Source organism: Sus scrofa, chromosome 18 (assembly GCF_000003025.6).
Source record: "Sus scrofa isolate TJ Tabasco breed Duroc chromosome 18, Sscrofa11.1, whole genome shotgun sequence".
NCBI classification, from domain to species: domain Eukaryota; kingdom Metazoa; phylum Chordata; class Mammalia; order Artiodactyla; family Suidae; genus Sus; species Sus scrofa.
Genome location: NC_010460.4, coordinates 19,392,255 through 19,409,478, shown reverse-complemented (window position 1 = coordinate 19,409,478; position 17,224 = coordinate 19,392,255). Strand labels below are relative to the sequence as shown.

Genomic DNA, 17,224 nt, shown 5'->3' with positions numbered 1-17,224 from the left:
TAAGGATAAGGAACCATGGTTAAGAAGGAAAGGGAATAAAGGAGATGGCCAAAAGATTGAAAATAGAAGGATCAGTGAGCTAAAGTCAATGTGAGGTCATAATAGGAGAATTAAACAAGTAAGCTAAAAGGAGAGCAGAATATACAAATTAGCTATTTTGGAGATGTAATAATTTCTGGTGTTGATAAGATTTGGAGTGTGACCTTGCTACCGGTTGACTGAGGTAAAAAGAAGGAAAATATCATTAGAGATAAGGTAAGGGAACTTCAAGGCCAAGGTCTTTTTTTTTATCTTTTTGCCTTTTTCTAGGGCCGCTCCCATGGCATACGGAGGTGCCCAGGCTAGGGGTCTAATTGGAGCTGTAGCCACCGGCCTACGCCAGAGCCACAGCAACACGGGATCCGAGCCACGTCTGCAACCTACACCACAGCTCACGGCAAAGCCGGATCCTTAACCCACTGAGCAAGGGCAGGGATCGAACCCACAACCTCATGGTTCCTAGTAGGATTCGTTAACCACTGAGCCATGACGGGAACTCCAAGGCCAAGGTCTTAATGGGCCATCTGTGCAGTATTAAAATCACCCAGTGTTGAAGAACTTCTAAGGTGTCTATCTCAGTGTTCAGTTTCTACTTCCTTTATTAACAGAATCCTGGGTAATGTGCACCAGAAAAATCTGTACTACTTAGATTTAACCTCATGTGACACTAACTGCCAATAACAATGTCTTATATGCACATGGGTTTATTTTCTCATAAAATATGCTAGATTTGGTCATATAAAATCATCGTTTCACATCTTTTACAGCATTTATTATATTCTGAGTAAATTATATAAATGATTTATTCATTCTACTCAGCTGTAACCCTCAGAATGTATGTACTGTATTTAATTTATAAAGAACTACAGAAATAAGGATTACAAGATTGGTGTCGTAGCTTCCCAAAGATTAGGGACCCCAAACTTCTGTCATTGTGTTCCATCATTCTTAGTATGTTGTTTCCAACCCTAGGGTCAATTTTTTTTTTTTTTTTTTTTAGTGGCTGCAGCTGCAGCATAGGAAGTTCTGGGCCAGGGGTAGAATCTGAGGCCCAGCAGCGACCTACGCTGGAGCTGTGGCAACACTGAATCCTTTAAACCAATGCGCCAGGCTGGGGATTGAACCTGCATCTCCACAGTGAGCAGAGCTGCTGCAGTCCGATTTGTAACTCACTGTGCCATAGCAGGAACTCCTTCTCAGGGACTCTCCTATGGTTTAAGATGACTGCTGGAGCTCAAAGCATTATTTCTAAATTATAGCCAGCAAGAAGGAGGAAGAGAGCAAGGCAAAAGACAAAAAAAAAAAAAAAAAAAAAAAAAGACTTTTTCAGAAGCCACATCCAACAACTTCCACTTATACCTATTATTTATCTAGTAAACCTATGTTAATGGTGGAATTTAGTGTGATTAGAGTAAGAGAGGCAGTAACCAGGAGGGGAAGAGATGGTATAGTTGAATGACATGACCTTAAAGGAGTTGCTTTTTATAAGAGAATGAAGGAGTAATATTCTGGCAGAGTATGGCAAGTGCAGAGCTCCTGACGAGCGGTATACCAGGAGATTTTAAGAAATAGCAAGGAGGCCCGTGTGTCTGGAGTAGAGAAAGGGGGGGCGGGGGGCAGTTGTAGAGATGAAACCAGCAGGTAAGGGAGATAGATCATATGGTCTCAATATGTCATATTAAGGATTTTAGGCTTTGGCGTTGCTCTAAGTGAGGTAGGAAACCTTTGGAAGATTTTGAGCAGAGGGGCATGATCTGACCTAAGTTTTAACAAGATCATTCCGGCTGCAAAGTGGAGAATAGACTGAAGGAGGTCAGGGTGATAGCAAGGGGACCAGTTGGGAGGTCATTGCAGTAACCAGATGAGAGATGATGATAGTTTGGACCAGGTGATACTCCTGAAGATGGGAGAAGAGGTTAAGTTCTGCATATATATTGAAGGTAGAGCAAACAGGAAATATGAATGAATTCAATGAGTGGCTAAAAGAAAGAGAGGCATTAAGGATGACTTCAAAGCCGGTGGCAAGAACAACTGTAAGGATGGGAGCAATCGGGAAAAGTTGTCCAAAATGAGGCTAACTGTTTTGGGTTGGAGACTTACTGTAGGTGTAGTTAGTATGTTCCCGTTTCAGTACATTCCTATATCCTTTTCTTCCTTCTCAGTGCACATTTAATTGGCTTTCATAACATTCATTCACTGTTTTGCTCAACAAACAAATGTCTGTTGAGTGATTACAAAGTGTTCTAGCCTTTAATCAGGTTTCTTTGGTTGCAAAAAAAGAAAGGGGTGGGTGGGGGGAGGTGGATATTATAAGGATAATAGGGGTAACTCACAGAATACAAGGAAATGCAAAGGAACCATACCTTGGAAGAGGGCTGAACTAAAAAGTCATCTCAGAGGGATCTAGATAATAGCATAGCTGACAATAGTTTTAGCAGGGTCACCTTATCTGGAAAATCACCCATATCATTGAGTATTTAATAATGGTACTAAATTAGATGCTGTGGTAGGAAGGGTGGGGGAGGAGGCAACCAAAGCTGAATAAAATATATACATTTAGAGGGTGAAAATAGAGTAGAATTAATAAATCATGTAATACTCAAATTAGAATGTAATAAATACCATTAATGCTATAAAAGATATGAAACTCAGATGATTTTATTTTACATTAACAAAAATAGCTTGGAGTTCCCATAGTGGCTTAGCAGTAACGAACCCGACTAGTATCCATGAGGACATGGGTTTGATCCCTGACCCTGCTTGGTGGGTTAAGGATCTGTCATTGCTGTGAGCTGTGGTGTAGGCCAGCAGCTGCAACTCCAATTCAGCCCCTAGCCTGGAAACTTCCATATGCTGCAGGTGTGGCCCTGAAAAGCAAAAAATGTATATATATCTATATATATATATATACACACATATATAGCTTAATTTTAATTTTAGATATAAATAGATTTTAAAGGAAAGGTAAGCAAGAGACAATGTTGAAGAGAAACTTTTTTGTTTACTATGCAGCATGAATATATTAAGTTGTGAAGACATAGAAAAATATGGTACACCCATACATGTAATAATATTCAGCCATCAGAAATTATGTTGCACGAGTATATTTAATGAGAAAGGGAAACGATCATTATTATTATTATTTTTTTTGGTCTTTTTGCCATTTCTTGGGCCACTCCCTCGGTATATGGAGGTTCCCAGGCTAGGGGTAGAATCAGAGCTGTAGCCACTGGCCTATGCCAGAGCCACAGCAACGCGGGATCCAAGCCGCGTCTGCGACCTACACCACAGCTCATGGCAACACTGGATCCTTAACCCACTGAGCAAGGGCAGGGTTCGAACCCACAACCTCATGGTTCCTAGTTCGTTAACCACTGAGCCACGGGAACTCCAAGAAATGATCATTATGTTTTGAGTGAAAATAAAAAAAAGTAACATGAACAGAAGATATCAGTTTAATTTAAAGTATCAGTTTAGTTTGAAGGGAGGGAAGGAAGGAGGGGGCGTGGGAGAGAGATGCGTGTGTGTGCATGCAGGAAGCAAGCCGTCCGGTTTATTGAGATCATGGTAGCCTTATTAGATTTGAACTATAGTGTGGATAATACATTGGCGATGGGGGTGAAGCTAGTATTGAAGGCAAAGAGAATAATCAGGCTGTTTTGGTGACCTAAGTAAGAGAGGGTGGGGCCTGACCTAAGAAAATAGAGAAGAGGAGCTATAGTAAGAGAAATATTAAGATAGAATTCATGGAATTTGGTGACATTTGTGTGTTTAGGTAGATGCTCTGTGTTATGAGAGGAAGATGAGTTTTTTGTCATTTATGATTGGATGAATGGTAGTACCACCTAGTTATTTCACAGTCCTTATAACGTGGGAAAAAAAGCACTGAAGGCATCACATTATCTATTTTAAGAAAAAATTGATGGGGAACATCTAGAGAGAGTGAAAGTGAGAAATAATTTCTTTTGAAGACTTTTAGACAGACTTGCTATTTCATTCTACTCTCCTTTTACTCTAAGTTCTAATTTAAATTAGTAATTTCCAAGTCCGAATTTTGGCAGTTGTGAGGTGATTTTTAAATCCTTATGCTGTCTTGAGGATAGTGTTTTTATCGGCTAGACCCTAAAGAAATTCACCTTGGTAGAGTATCGTGGTATGACCAGGTGGAAATGATCTATATGTATTAAAAAGCTGTAACTTTCAAAGGAGGCATTAGAGAGTTGGGGCAGGGTTTATGCTTCTTTGGAGACAGCATTAATGATGGACTTCACTGTTTTATTTGTTTAAACAAACAAATAAATAAGATCTTGAACATTGCTTGGTAAGCTAAATTTCTCTTTTGGTAGAATGTTCTAACTTTTTGAAAATACAAAGACCTTTTTTTGGAGTTCCCTTGTGGCTAAGCGGGTTAAGTCACTGCTGTGGCTCTGGTTATAGCTATGGCACAGGTTCGCTCCCTGGCCTAGGAACTTTTGTGTGCTGTGGGCACCGCCAAAAAACAAAATAAAACAAAACCTCTATGAAAATAAATAGACTGGTTTTTTTTTTTTCTTTTTTTGTCTTTTGTCTTTTTGGGGCTGCATCCATAGCATATGGAGGTTCCCAGGCTAGGGGTCTAATTGGAGTTGTTGCTGCTGGCCTACGCCAGATCCAAGCCACGAATGTGACCTACACCACAGCTCATGGCAATGCCAGATCCTTAACCCACTGAGCAAGGCCAGGGATCGAACCTGAGTCCTCATGGATGCTAGTCAGATTTGTTTCCACTGAGCCACAATGGGAACTCCAGACCTCTTTTTTAAAATAGCTTTATTGAGGTAAAATTCCATACTGTAAAGTTCCCTCATTTAAGGTGTATAATTCAGTGGTTTTTGTATGTTTACAGAGTTGTATAGCCATCACCATAATCTAGTTTTAAAACATTTTCTGTATCCTCCAAAGGAACTTTGCAGTAGTCATTCCCTGCTTATCCCACTCCACCCCCACCCCCATGCCATCTCCAGGCAACCACTTATCTATTTTCTGTCTCTATATATTTACTAGTTCTGGACATTCTTTTTTTTTTTTTTTTTTTTGTCTTTTTGCTATTTCTTGGGCTGCTCCCGCTGCATATGGAGGTTCCTAGGCTAGGGGTCGAATCAGAGCCATAGCCACCGGCCTACGCCCGAGCCACAGCAACGCGGGATCTGAGCCGTGTCTGCAACCTACACCACGGCTCATGGCAACGCCGGATCCTTAACCCACTGAGCAAGGCCAGGGATTGAACCCACAACCTCATGGTTACTAGTTGGGTTCGTTAACCACTGAGCCACGAAGGGAACTCCCTAGAGGTAACTTTAAAGTTTACAATGTTTATAGCTCTCTCTTATGTGATGAATTTGCTTGATTCTTAATTTATATTTGTACCCTATCATTAAATACAATGCTTTGTACATAGCATATGTCAAACAAGTAATTTGTGGTATTACATGGATTTTTAGACATTAAAAGATATTCTTTATTGATGTTGTCCTAGTGTCTGGATTTCATTTACTGTTTCTTATTTCCATTTTCTCCCCTAACTACTCACTTACTAGCTGAATAGTGTTTTCACTTACACTACTGATGAAAGTTTTTTACTCAGGCTGTCTTTATTCCTGCGGATGTAATTATATAGTACTTGGTAGGGGAGAAGTCAAAGTTTATTGAAAAGAAGATGAAGCCCATTAGGAGACTTTTAGGTATATCTTAATACTTTATTTTTCAGTTCCCTAAGACCCTTCCTCATTGTATCCAAGTCACCCTGATTGAAGGATTCTGCCTTCTAGATGTGCTGTCAGTTGTGCTTAGGACTCCTTTGGTATAGTGTCCTCTTCCATTAACCACTGGAGCACAAAGAGATGCAGATACGATAGCAAAGTATATGCATTCCTTTAATTAGGCTCTTCTTAGTGCAGGTAACCTTGGATCTGTGAGTGCTCTGTCCTGTCTGTGATAAAAGGCAGAAGTTTTTTCTTTTTTTCCTCTTTTTGAGTTTTGCTTCCTATGGTCTTTGTTTGTTTTCCTGTCATATGCTTTACATTTAACGAGAGGCAAAAGGGCACTAAAAATTCCTAGTCAAATGACAGATAAACTATAATAAATGTTATTTTAAGTCCAATAGCTGAGCTCGTGGGAAAAAAAAAGGAAGGAAAATTCTCAGGTGCAGAAAATGAAGAGGGTATTTAAAACCGAAGTGGTAGGTATGTGAGCTAAAGCTATGGCTGCCCTAGATAACCAAGAGGTTTCCATTTTAACAGCCATACAGTAACAAGACACTTTCCTGCCTCCCTCCATAAAGCTAGTTCCTCAAAAGTTTGCCATAGCACTGAAAATTTGATGTGGAAAAACATCTCTTTGGTGATGTAGATATCAAGGAAGTTTGTCCATACTGTGAACTTTAGGTAAAAAAGTTTTTTCTTGAGTTTGCGTCATGGCACAGCAGAAATGAATCTGACTAGGAACCATGAGGTTGCGGGTTCGATCCCTGGCCTTGCTCAGTGGGTTAGGGATCTGGCATTGTTCTGGCTGTGGTGTAGGCCGGCGGCTATGGTTCCCATTAAACCCCTGGCCTGGGAGCCTCCATATACCACAAGTGTGGCCCTAAAAAGCCAAAACAAAACAAAACAGAACAAAAAAACCCAGTTCTGAGAATTTGTTTCCATGGACTTGTCCTGCTGTAACTTTGGTTTCTCTGCAGCTCAGGGAAAGCTGAGAAATTAACATATAAATAGTCCTGAATTAGTGATAGCCCCATGGCATCTGGATGAAGCAAATGCAAAACTTCCCTATAGGAATATCCTCATGGGATTCTCACAGCTAAAGGTGTTCTAAAGATTTTTTTATTTGGACAACGGATGTGTGGTGGCCTTGGAAAGTGCTTTCTCGAATAATATCTCGTCACCATTGATATATTGTTAGAGTTTTTGAAGACTGGAACTTTTAAGAACATAGTCATTGAACTTTAAAATTCAAAGGACAATATCAATGGTAGAATGGATAAATTGTGGTGTATTCATGCAATGGAATACTCTAAAGCCATGGAAATGAATAAATTGCTGGTATACCCAAGATCAGGGTCGAGTGATGATAATGCTGGATGAAGGAAGCCAGCAAAAGAGTACATACTACATGGTTTCATACACATGAAGCTTAAAAACTCTAACATATGGTGTTAAAAGTCATGATAGTAATCTTTGAGGAAAAGAGAAGGGATCGTGATTAGGGAGGGGGGATGGGGGACGTTTCCAGGGTGCTGGTAACATTGCATTTCCTGACCTTGGTGGTAGTTACATGGTTGTTGTCACTAAGTGATAATTTATTGAGTTTATGATTTGTATACTTGTTCAATCTCATAGAAAACAGGAATCAAAAATGTGGTAAATATCATAAAAAAGATGGGATAAATAAAAAACAGTAAAAGATGGTAGAAATAAATCCACACGCATCAATAACCATGGTAAAGTAAATGAATTACACTCACCAGTTAAAAGACAGAGTCACTGTTACAGCATGCTTCCAAGATGGCTGACATGTATGCCATCCTCCTACCTACCGGTGGAGTTTATTTTCTCCTTTCATCTTGAATCTGGCCTGGCTTTAGTGACTTGTTTGACATAGAATGTACCCAGAATTAACATTCTAGAACTTTCAGGGCTAGGTCATGAGAAGTTTTGCAGCTTCTGGAATCTCTTGTGGTACAGCAGGTTAGGGATCTGGCATTGGTCACTGCTGTGGAATTGGTTCAACCCCTGGCCCTAGAATTTCTGCATGCTGTGGGCGTGGCCAAGAAAAACAAATAAAGTAAGAATTATTGTTTAAAAGAAGAAGAAGTTTTGCAACTTCCATCTAGCCTTTTTGTACATTCTTTTTTGGAATGTTCTCTCATGGAACACTCAATCTGGGGACCTAGCTGTCATGCTGTAAGAAGCTCATGCCAGATGGAGAGGCCCAGCTGAGCTCCCAGCCAACAGCCAGCATCAACTGCCAGTCATATAAGTGAGTGAAGCAATCATCTTGGACATGCCAGTCACAGTAGACATCACATGGAGAAAAAGCCAGGCATATGGACCCAGTTTAGTCATCTTCAGCCATTAGAGCCACACTACCCAAGGCCCCAGGTGTCATGGAACAGAACCAAACCATTCCTATTATACCCTGTGTGAATTCCTGACCCTCAGGATTATGAACATAATAAAATGGTTGTCATTTTATGCCAGTAAGCTTTGGAGTAGTTTGTAGTAATAGATAATCTGAACAGAATTTGTTTCCTGGAAATGAGGTACTGCTGTAACCCAAAATATGCATTGGCTTTGGGAGTTGGTAGTGGGTAGAAGCTGGAGGGACCCTGGGGAGACTTGTTAGTAAAGGCTTGAAACACAGAAAAGTATTACTGGAGGCTGGATAAAAGGCAGCCTTTATTACCTGGTCATAGTGGTTCAAGGTTTATTAATAACATTGTCATGTGTGGTAACACAGAAGATAGAGTTTTCTGGGCAGGATGTTGAAAAGTATTATCTAGCTTCTTCTAATTGCCTAAGGTGCAAATACAAACATGAATGAGCTAAAAAATGAGCTATTCAGTTTTAAAGCAGAACTTAGAGGGGAAATATTTTTAACCCACGATTTGTTATGTTGGGAAATAAAACTTTTTATCATCCCCAGTTGCTCCAGATAGCCAGTGACTTCTAAAGAAATGGCTTCAGGACAAAGATTAAATTCAACATGCTAGAGTTCCCTTTGTGACTCAGCAGGTTAAGAACCTGACATAATCTCCCTGAGGATGGGGGTTTGATCCCTGGCCTAGCTTAGTGGGTTAAGGATCCAGTGTTGCCGTGGTTGTGGCGAAGGCCTCAGCTGCAGATCCAATTAGATCCTTAGCCTAGGAACTTGCATATGCCGCAGGTGCAGCCTTATCCAAAAAAAAAAAAAAAAAAAAAAAGTCAACATGCTGCCAATAAAAACATGGCCTCAATGTAAATATCTCAAGGATGCAACTATAAATCCACTGTTAAGACTTTGGAAAGATTGAATGTAGTGCCTCATAGAACCTTTAGCTAGATAACAAGATATCTAAAGATCTTGAGGGAACATCTCCTAGATCTTCTTAGTTAAACAAGAAGGCTTCTAAGGATTTTAAGGGTGTTTTCTTACAGTAGCCTTGCACAGGAATTAAAATAGAGAAGGTGGGTATGGCTCTGTCTACTGGAGTGAACCCCCTGTAAGATTCATAGGAAATCTGCAGGATTTTGAATAAACTATACCAATTCAGCATGGATTCAAAGGAACAGAGACAATAAAGCATAAAAATAGGCTTTTGGGGGTTCTCATGTGTGGCTCAGTGGGTTATGAACCGGACTAGTATCCATAAGGATACAGGTTCAATCCCTGGCCTCACTTAGTGGGTTAAGGATCTGGAATTGCCACAAGCTGCGGCATAAATTGCAGATGTGGCTTGGATCCCATGTTGCTGTGGCTGTGGTACAGGCCAGCAGCTGCAGCTCCAATTTAACCCCTTGCCCAGGAACTTCATATACTACAGGTACCGCCCTAAAAAGGAAAAAAAAGAATAAAAAAATAGGCTTCTGGACTTCTCAACCATCTACAGGTAGGAAGCAGGCTGAGAAGGCTACTTCATTGCAAATATCAACCATTTTTTATGTAAAAGGAAGGGTGACTCAGGGTGGATCCAAGAGTTTGGAAGAATCACTTTCAGAGAGTAGAACTGAGCTGTGACCAAGAAACTGCTGATATGTGTCTGATTAAATCTCAGTATTGCTGTGGAAAAATAACTGCTATGTATCTCCTCTTCCTTGCCCCTTTTCTTTGTATTTTAAATGGAGTGTCTATTGTGGTTATCCTGAGTCAGTCTCACTATTGTACGTTTTTATATTGGGTGTGTGGGAGCAGATAATTTATCTCTTTATTCAGATCAAGAGGAATTATACTCCAGTAGCTGTACCTGAGGAACTGCATCTGAGGAACCTCAATCACACCTGGACCTGAATTAGATATCAAGATTCTGGACATCAAGCTGATGCCATAATGAGATGAGACTTTTGAAGGTCTTAGGAGAGGGTGAGTGTATTTTGCATGTGAAGGGACTTTTTGGGGCCAGAGGGTGGTTTGTGGTAGCTTTGTCTCCAAAGTGGCCATTGTCAATGTCTTCCCTTCTTGCCATTCAGAGATGGAGTCTATTCTTCTCCTCCGCTTGAATCTGTGCTGGCTTTAGTGGCTTGCTTGACCAGTTGAATGAGACTTCTGAGGCTAGGTCGTAAGAAGCCTTGTAGCTTCTGCTTATGTCTCTTGGAATCCTTGCTCTCAGAATCCAGGCATCATACTGTGAGAAACCCAGTCCAAATGGAGAGGACACGTGTAGACGTTGGTTGATAGCCTCAGTGAGCTACTAGCAGAAATCTAGCGTCAACTGTCAGCCATTTGAGTGTGTGAAGGAGCCATGTTGGACAGTCCAGCCTTAGTAAATATTACTGGAGAGAAGAACTGAGGTCTTAAACAGATAGCTCCTCTTGAGACATCTCAGCCACCTTCATCCATGTGTCATCCATCCCATCTGAGGTCCCAGACATTGTGAATCAGAGACATGCTGTCTCTGCTGTGCCCTACTAGAATTTCTAGCCCACAGAATCATGAGAATAATAAATGGTCATTGTTTACCACTGTTTGGGGGTAGTTTTTTATGCAGTAATAGATAACTGAAACATTGTCAGATTGAATAGAAAATAATCCAGCTCTATGCAGTTTGTAAGAGACAAACCTAATGAAACATAAGGAATCAGGGATTGAAAGTAAAGGTATGAAAGATATTCTAAGAGAAAGCTGGCCTACAGGTAATAGTAGGCAAAACTAACTTGAAGGGAAACATTATTATTAGAGTTTAAAATCATCACAAAAAGTTGTAAAAGGAAGCTATAATAATGCCAAATCCTTATGCATTCAATAGTAGGGCCTCAAAATATATAGACAGAATACAGGAAGAAAATACATAAATACAGTTATAAGAAAAAGATAAATCTGTTTGTTTTTGTTTTTATGGTGGCCAAACAGATAAAAAATTTGAGAAGAGTTGAAGAAACAGCCAACAAGCTTGATTTGGTGGGCTTGTACAGAGTCCTGCACTTAATATATGAGAATATACTCTCTTTTTAAGTAGTTTTTAAAAAAATTGAATGCATACCAAATTCATAAAGTAGATCTCAACAAAACTAGTGAATGGTACTATGCAGACTATGTCCTCTTACTTCAGTTAAGATTGAAATTTAACTAAAAAATGATCAAAATTATTTATTTGGAAATTAAAAAGCATGCTCTCAGTAAATCAAAGGTCAAAGAAGAAGTAATAATAGAAATTAGAGAAATGTTAAAATACACCCATCATGGCACAGTGGAAACTAATCCGATTAGGAACCATGAGGTTGCAGGTTCAATCCCTGGCCTCGCTCAGTGGGTTAAGGACCCAGTGTTGCCATGAGCTGTGGTGTAGGTTCCAGATGTGGCTCGGATCTGGCCTTGCTGTGGCTGTGGTGTAGGCTGGCAGCTGTAGCTCCAATTGGACCCCTAGCCTGGGAACCTCCATATGCCACAAGTGTGGCCCTAAAAAGCAAAAAAAAAAAAGAAGGAAAAAAGAAAAAAAGAAAAGAAATTAGAAATAAAAGTAACTTAGCAAAACTGACTCAAGAAGAGCTGGAAACCTGAGTAGACCTTTGATCATTAAAGTTATTGAATTATAAATAAAAATCTACCCCATAGAAAAGAGGCACAGAAGTTCCCCTGGTGGTGCAGCAAGTTAAGGATTCAGCATTGTTATTGCTGGGGCTTGGTTTGCTGCTCTGGTGCAGGTTTGATCCCTGGTCCAGGAACTTCCACATACTGCAGGCAAGGCAAAAAGTTTGACACAGGCATTCAACTGTGAAACTGTCATCACAATTAAGATAAGGAATATATCTATCACCTCTGAAGTCTTTTGTCCCTTCCCCCCACCTAACCTCACCCCTAGGCAATCACTGATCTACTTTATATAACAATAGATGAGTTTGCATTTTCTAGAATTTTATGTAAGTATAATCATTCAGTATGTACTCTTTTTTTAAGAGGGAAGGGATATTATGTTTCACTCACTTAGCGTCATCATTTTGAGATTCATTCAAATTGTTATCAGTCAACAACTCATTCCTTTTCATTGCTTAGTAGTATTCCATTGTATGGCTAGTCCGCATTTTGTTTTTCATCTGTTGACAGACATTTGGGTTAGTTCCAGCTTGGGGCTATTATAAATATTGCTGTTCTTAACATTTGTGTGGAAGTGTTTGTAGACATATGCTTTCATTCCTCTTCTTTAAAAATCTAGGAATATAATAGTTTCATCATCTAAGTTTATGTTTAAGAAACTACCAAACTGTTTTCCCAAGTGGTTTGCCATTTTACATTCTCACCAGTGATATAGGAAATTTTGAGTACCTCTACATCTTTATCAATTTTTGGTATCAGAAGTCTTTATTTTTAGCCATTCTAACAATTGTATTTGGCATGTAATTGAGGAGTTCCCATCATGGCGCAGCAGAAATGAATCTGTCTAGGAACCATGAGATTGTGGGTTCAATCTCTGGCTTTGCTTAGTGAGTTAAGGGTCCGGCGTTTCTGTGAGCTGTGGTGTAGGTCTCAGACATGGCTCGGATCTAGCATTTCTCTGGCTGTGGTATAGGCTGGTGGCTACAGCTCCGATGAGACCCCTAGCCTGGGAACCTCCATATGCTGAGGGTATGGCCCTAAAAAGCAAAAAAAAAACAAAACCAAAAAACATATAGTTGAGATTTGCTTTATTAATGCATTTGATAATCTCTTTTTTACTCAATTTGTTTGAACCTCTTATATTTAAAGTGATTTTTGTTATGGTTAAGGTTTAACTCTACCATCTTGCTGTTTGTTTTCTATTTGTCTCATCTGTTCTAGTTCCATTTTTTTCTTTCTGTCTTATTTAGGTTTAATTGGTTAATTTTTATCATTTTATTCTTTTGTTGGCAGCTTTTGGTTTAGTTTTGTTTTTATGATTGCTTTAAATCTGGTTTGTAGTATACATCTTCAGCATATCACAGTTTGCCTTTAAACAGTGTTATACCACTTCACCTACAGCATAAAAAGTTTACAGTAAGCTTAAAAAAAGTTTACTATAGTATTAGACAATAGAAGAATTACTCTTTCTTCCCTCTCAGCCTTTATGCTATTTTTGTCATTTATTTTCTCCTTTTATTACTAACCCGGCCATCTTGTTTTTACTTTTGTATCAACAATAAACTATCTTAGAAAAAGATTTAAATAATAAGAAAAAAATCTTATAAGTACCCATATAGTTACTCTTTCTGATACTCTTCATTTCTTTGTGCAGATTCAGATTTTCATCTGGTACAATCCTACTTAAAGGTGTATTTTAACATTTCTTCTGATGTTGGCATAATGGTAATGAATTCTTTTGCGTAACAGAAAATGTTTTTATTTCACCTTTTTTTTTGTTTTTTGTTTTTTGTGTGTGGTTTTTTTCTTTTTTTTTTTGCCGTTTCTAGGGCTGCTCCCCTGGCATATGGAGGTTCCCAGGCTAGGGGTCTAATCGGAGCTGTAGCCGCCGGCCTACACCACAGCCACAGCAACATGGGATCCGAGCTGTGTCTGCGACCTACACCACAGCTCACGGCAACGCCGGACCCTCCACCCACTGAGCAAGGCCAGGGATCGAACCTGCAGCCTCATGGTTCCTAGTCGGATTCATTAACCACTGAGCCACAACAGGAACTCCTCACCTTTATTTTTGAAAGAAATTTTTTGCTGTGTATAGAATTCTAGGTTGACAGGTTTTTTTTTTTTTTTTTTTTTTAATTCCTTTAAAGCTGTTGCTTCACTGTTGGTTTTTATTATTTCTGATGAGAATCTGCTCCTATCCTTATATTTGTTCCTCTCTATATAATCTACATATAATGTCTTTTTTTTTCTGCCTGCTTTTTTTAAAAAAATATAATGATTTTTATTTTTTTTCATTGTAGCTGGTTTACAGTGTTCTGTCAGTTTTCTACTCTACCACATGGTGACCCAGTTACACATACTGGCTGCTTAAGACTGGCTTTTTACCAGTGATTTATATGATTTGATTATTATGTTATTGATGTAGTTTTCCCAGTGTTCTTGTTCTTGAGGTTTATTGAGCATCTTGGACCTATGAGTATATTGTTTTTATCAAATTTGGAAAAATTGGTGATTATTTTTCAAATATTTTTTTTTGTCCTTCTTCCCTCTCCTTCAAGAAATTAAAATTACATATATATTAGGCTGCTTAAAGGGCTCCCACACTCACTGATGGTATTTTTTCCCCTTTTTTCTTCTCTAGTACATTTTGGAGAGTTTCTTTTGTTGTATCTTTAGTTCATTAATTTCTTATTATTTTTTTTAATCTGCTGTTAATCCTATCCATTGAGTTTTTCATCTCAGAGACTGTATATATTATCTACAGAAGTTTGACTTAGCCCTTTTAAAAAAAAAAAAAAAATATATATATATATATATCTCCCCCATATTTATACATAGTTTTTTGAATATAGAATGCAGGTATAATAACTGTTTTAATGCTTCTGTTTGCTGATTCTAACATTTGTGTCAATTCTCTCTTGGTTTCAGCTGATCATTTTTTTCTCCTTTTATGGCTCGTATCTTCCTGATTCTTTACATGCTGGTAAACTTGCTTGGATTCCAGATGTTGTGAATTTTACCTTGTTGGGTACTGAATCTTGTTGTTTGTTACATGTCAGTTAATTTATTGATGTAGTTGGACTCTTTCTGGTCTTGCTCTTAAGATTTGTTAGGTGGAGCCAGAGCAGTTTTCCGTCTTTGGTAATTATTCTTCAACACTCTTCTGAATACTCTACCCAGGGCCCTTAAATTATGAGGTTTTCCATTATGATTGGTAGGAACAGGCATTATTCCTTTTGTGTTTAAGAGCCAGTTAGTGTTCTCTCTAATCCTTTGAATGGTTCCTTACATGTGGTCACTTACTGATCAGTACTCTGTGAAGTACTTGAAGGTATACTGAACATGTATCTCTCCAGAGTGTTGTCACTGTACAGCCCTCTTTTCTCCAGCACTCTGTGTTGCTGCAGTTTCAGCTTCATCTCAATTAAGTGAGTCTGGATTCTTCTTCCCTGACCTATGCCCTGGAAATAGTCTCAAGGTAGTAAGCCGAGGGATTCATAGAACTCACTTTGCTTCTTCCTCGAGGATCACTGTCCTTCATTCATTGTCTCAGCAACAGTATCTTCAAACCTGTTGTGTCATATATTTTGTCTGTTCTTTTGTTTGTTTGAGGCAGGTAGGTAAATCCTTTACCTGTTTCCATATTGACTGGAAATAGAAGGCCTCTATTTTCTGTACTTTTTAATGTACTTAAAGTGTTTTGTGATAAATATATAAATCAAACAAGTTTATTTGTCATAGGTAAAGTAGTGATTAGAATTTTCCAGACGAGTTAAACTTCACCTTCTTTTCAAAAGTTTTAAGATCCTAAAGTTTTATATTTAAGATGTTTTTAGATAATTCCTTTAGCTTTGATTCTAGTAGAGTTCAGTGCTTATCTTTAAAACAAAGAGATTTATTGTGTTCTATGATCGAGTGAATAGAGCAATACTTCTTGTAATACAGGCCCTGAGACCTGAACTCATATCACTGTCTTGTTCCATATTAGCTTCCAAATAGCATCAGGTGGTCATTTTTTACTTTAAAATCAATCTTCTAATCTGGTCTAGTTTGGTCCTCAGGGAAGAAGCCTCCCAAGAATAGACACATCCTGAGGCTTTAACAAACAAGCAGAGATCCAAGTATTAAAATCATTTAAATATTTTTAAACCCTTTTACAATGGAGCCATTTTTAAAAAGGGTTGGGGGGGGGGGTAGAATTCCCTGGTGGCTCAGCAGGTTAAGGACCCAGCATTGTCACTGCTGTGGCTTGGGTTGCTGATGTGGCACAAGTTTGATCCCTAGCCCAGGAACTTCTGCATGCTGTCGGTGTGGCCAAACAAAAAATAAAAATTAATTTTTTTATTAGCACTGTCCTCTAGCCTAGTTAGTATATTATTCGATTTGAATACTTTTATTTATTTATTTTGCCTTTTTGTCTTTTTTAGGGCTGCACCCACGGCATATGGAGGTTCCCAGGCTAGGGGTCTAATCGGAGCTGTTGCTGCTGGCCTACGCCAGAGCCACAGCAATGCCAGATCTGAGTTGTGTCTGCGACCTACACCACAGCTCACGGCAACACCAGATCCTTAACCCACTGAGCAAGGCGAGGGACCAAACCCACAACCTTATGGTTCCCGGTCGGATTAGTTTCTGCTGTGCCATGACAGCAACTCCAGTTTGAATACTTTTACTATAAATAATTTATTTTCAAGATTTCTCTGGGTTAGGAAGACTGTATTCTAGCTAAATAGTTTAAGGGAATTAATAAGGACATGAATTCTCTTGGTTAGGAGTTTGGGATCAGCAGATACAAACTACTGTATATAGTATAGATTAAAAAAAAAAAAAGACCAGCTATGATGGAAAAAATAAAAATCATTTTAAAAAATGAAAAAAACAAACAAACAAGGTCCTACTAATAGCACAGGGAACTATGTTCAATATCCTATAATAAACCATAATGGAAATGAATATTTAAAAAGCACATATATATAACTGAATATATGTTGTACACCAGAAACTAACACAACATTGTAAATCAACTATACTTTTATTTTAAAAAATGCCTTGGAGAAGTTCTCTTGTGGCTGAACAGGTTAAGGATCTGGTGGTGTCATTGCAGCTGCTCGGTTCACTGCTGTGGCATGGGTTCGATCCCTGGGCTGGGAACTTCTGCATGCCAGTGTGGCCAAAAAAAAAAGAAAGCCTTAGAGTGTAAAAGATTAGAAGAATGACTTAGAAGGGTGCACTGCTGTTCAAGGGTTAGTGAGGATGGAACAGCCGACTCTAAGTGTTTTCATTTATATGTATATTTGTAAGTGTGTATTTATAGCCAGCATCAGCTTTTTAGGACTACATTCTTTTCTCTCTCTCCTATCTGTGGTTTCCTTGAGTCATTTCTTCAAGAGCTCATGCAAGTTTGGTGAACTGAATTAAA

The 17,224-nt window shown here is 38.8% G+C and overlaps 1 protein-coding gene across 3 annotated transcripts in view; it reads left to right on the top strand.

The window, feature by feature from the left end:
- AHCYL2 (adenosylhomocysteinase like 2) overlaps window positions 1-17,224 on the top strand; it is a 181,614-nt gene that overhangs the window by 32,361 nt on the left and 132,029 nt on the right. Inside the window, exon 2 of one of the 3 annotated variants that reach the window (XM_021078829.1) lies at window positions 9,988-10,134. The exons of the other annotated variants lie outside the window; for them this stretch is intronic. The gene's annotated coding sequence lies outside the window, so the exon portion shown is untranslated. The remainder of the gene's footprint in view (window positions 1-9,987; window positions 10,135-17,224) is intronic. 3 annotated transcript variants of the gene reach the window in all.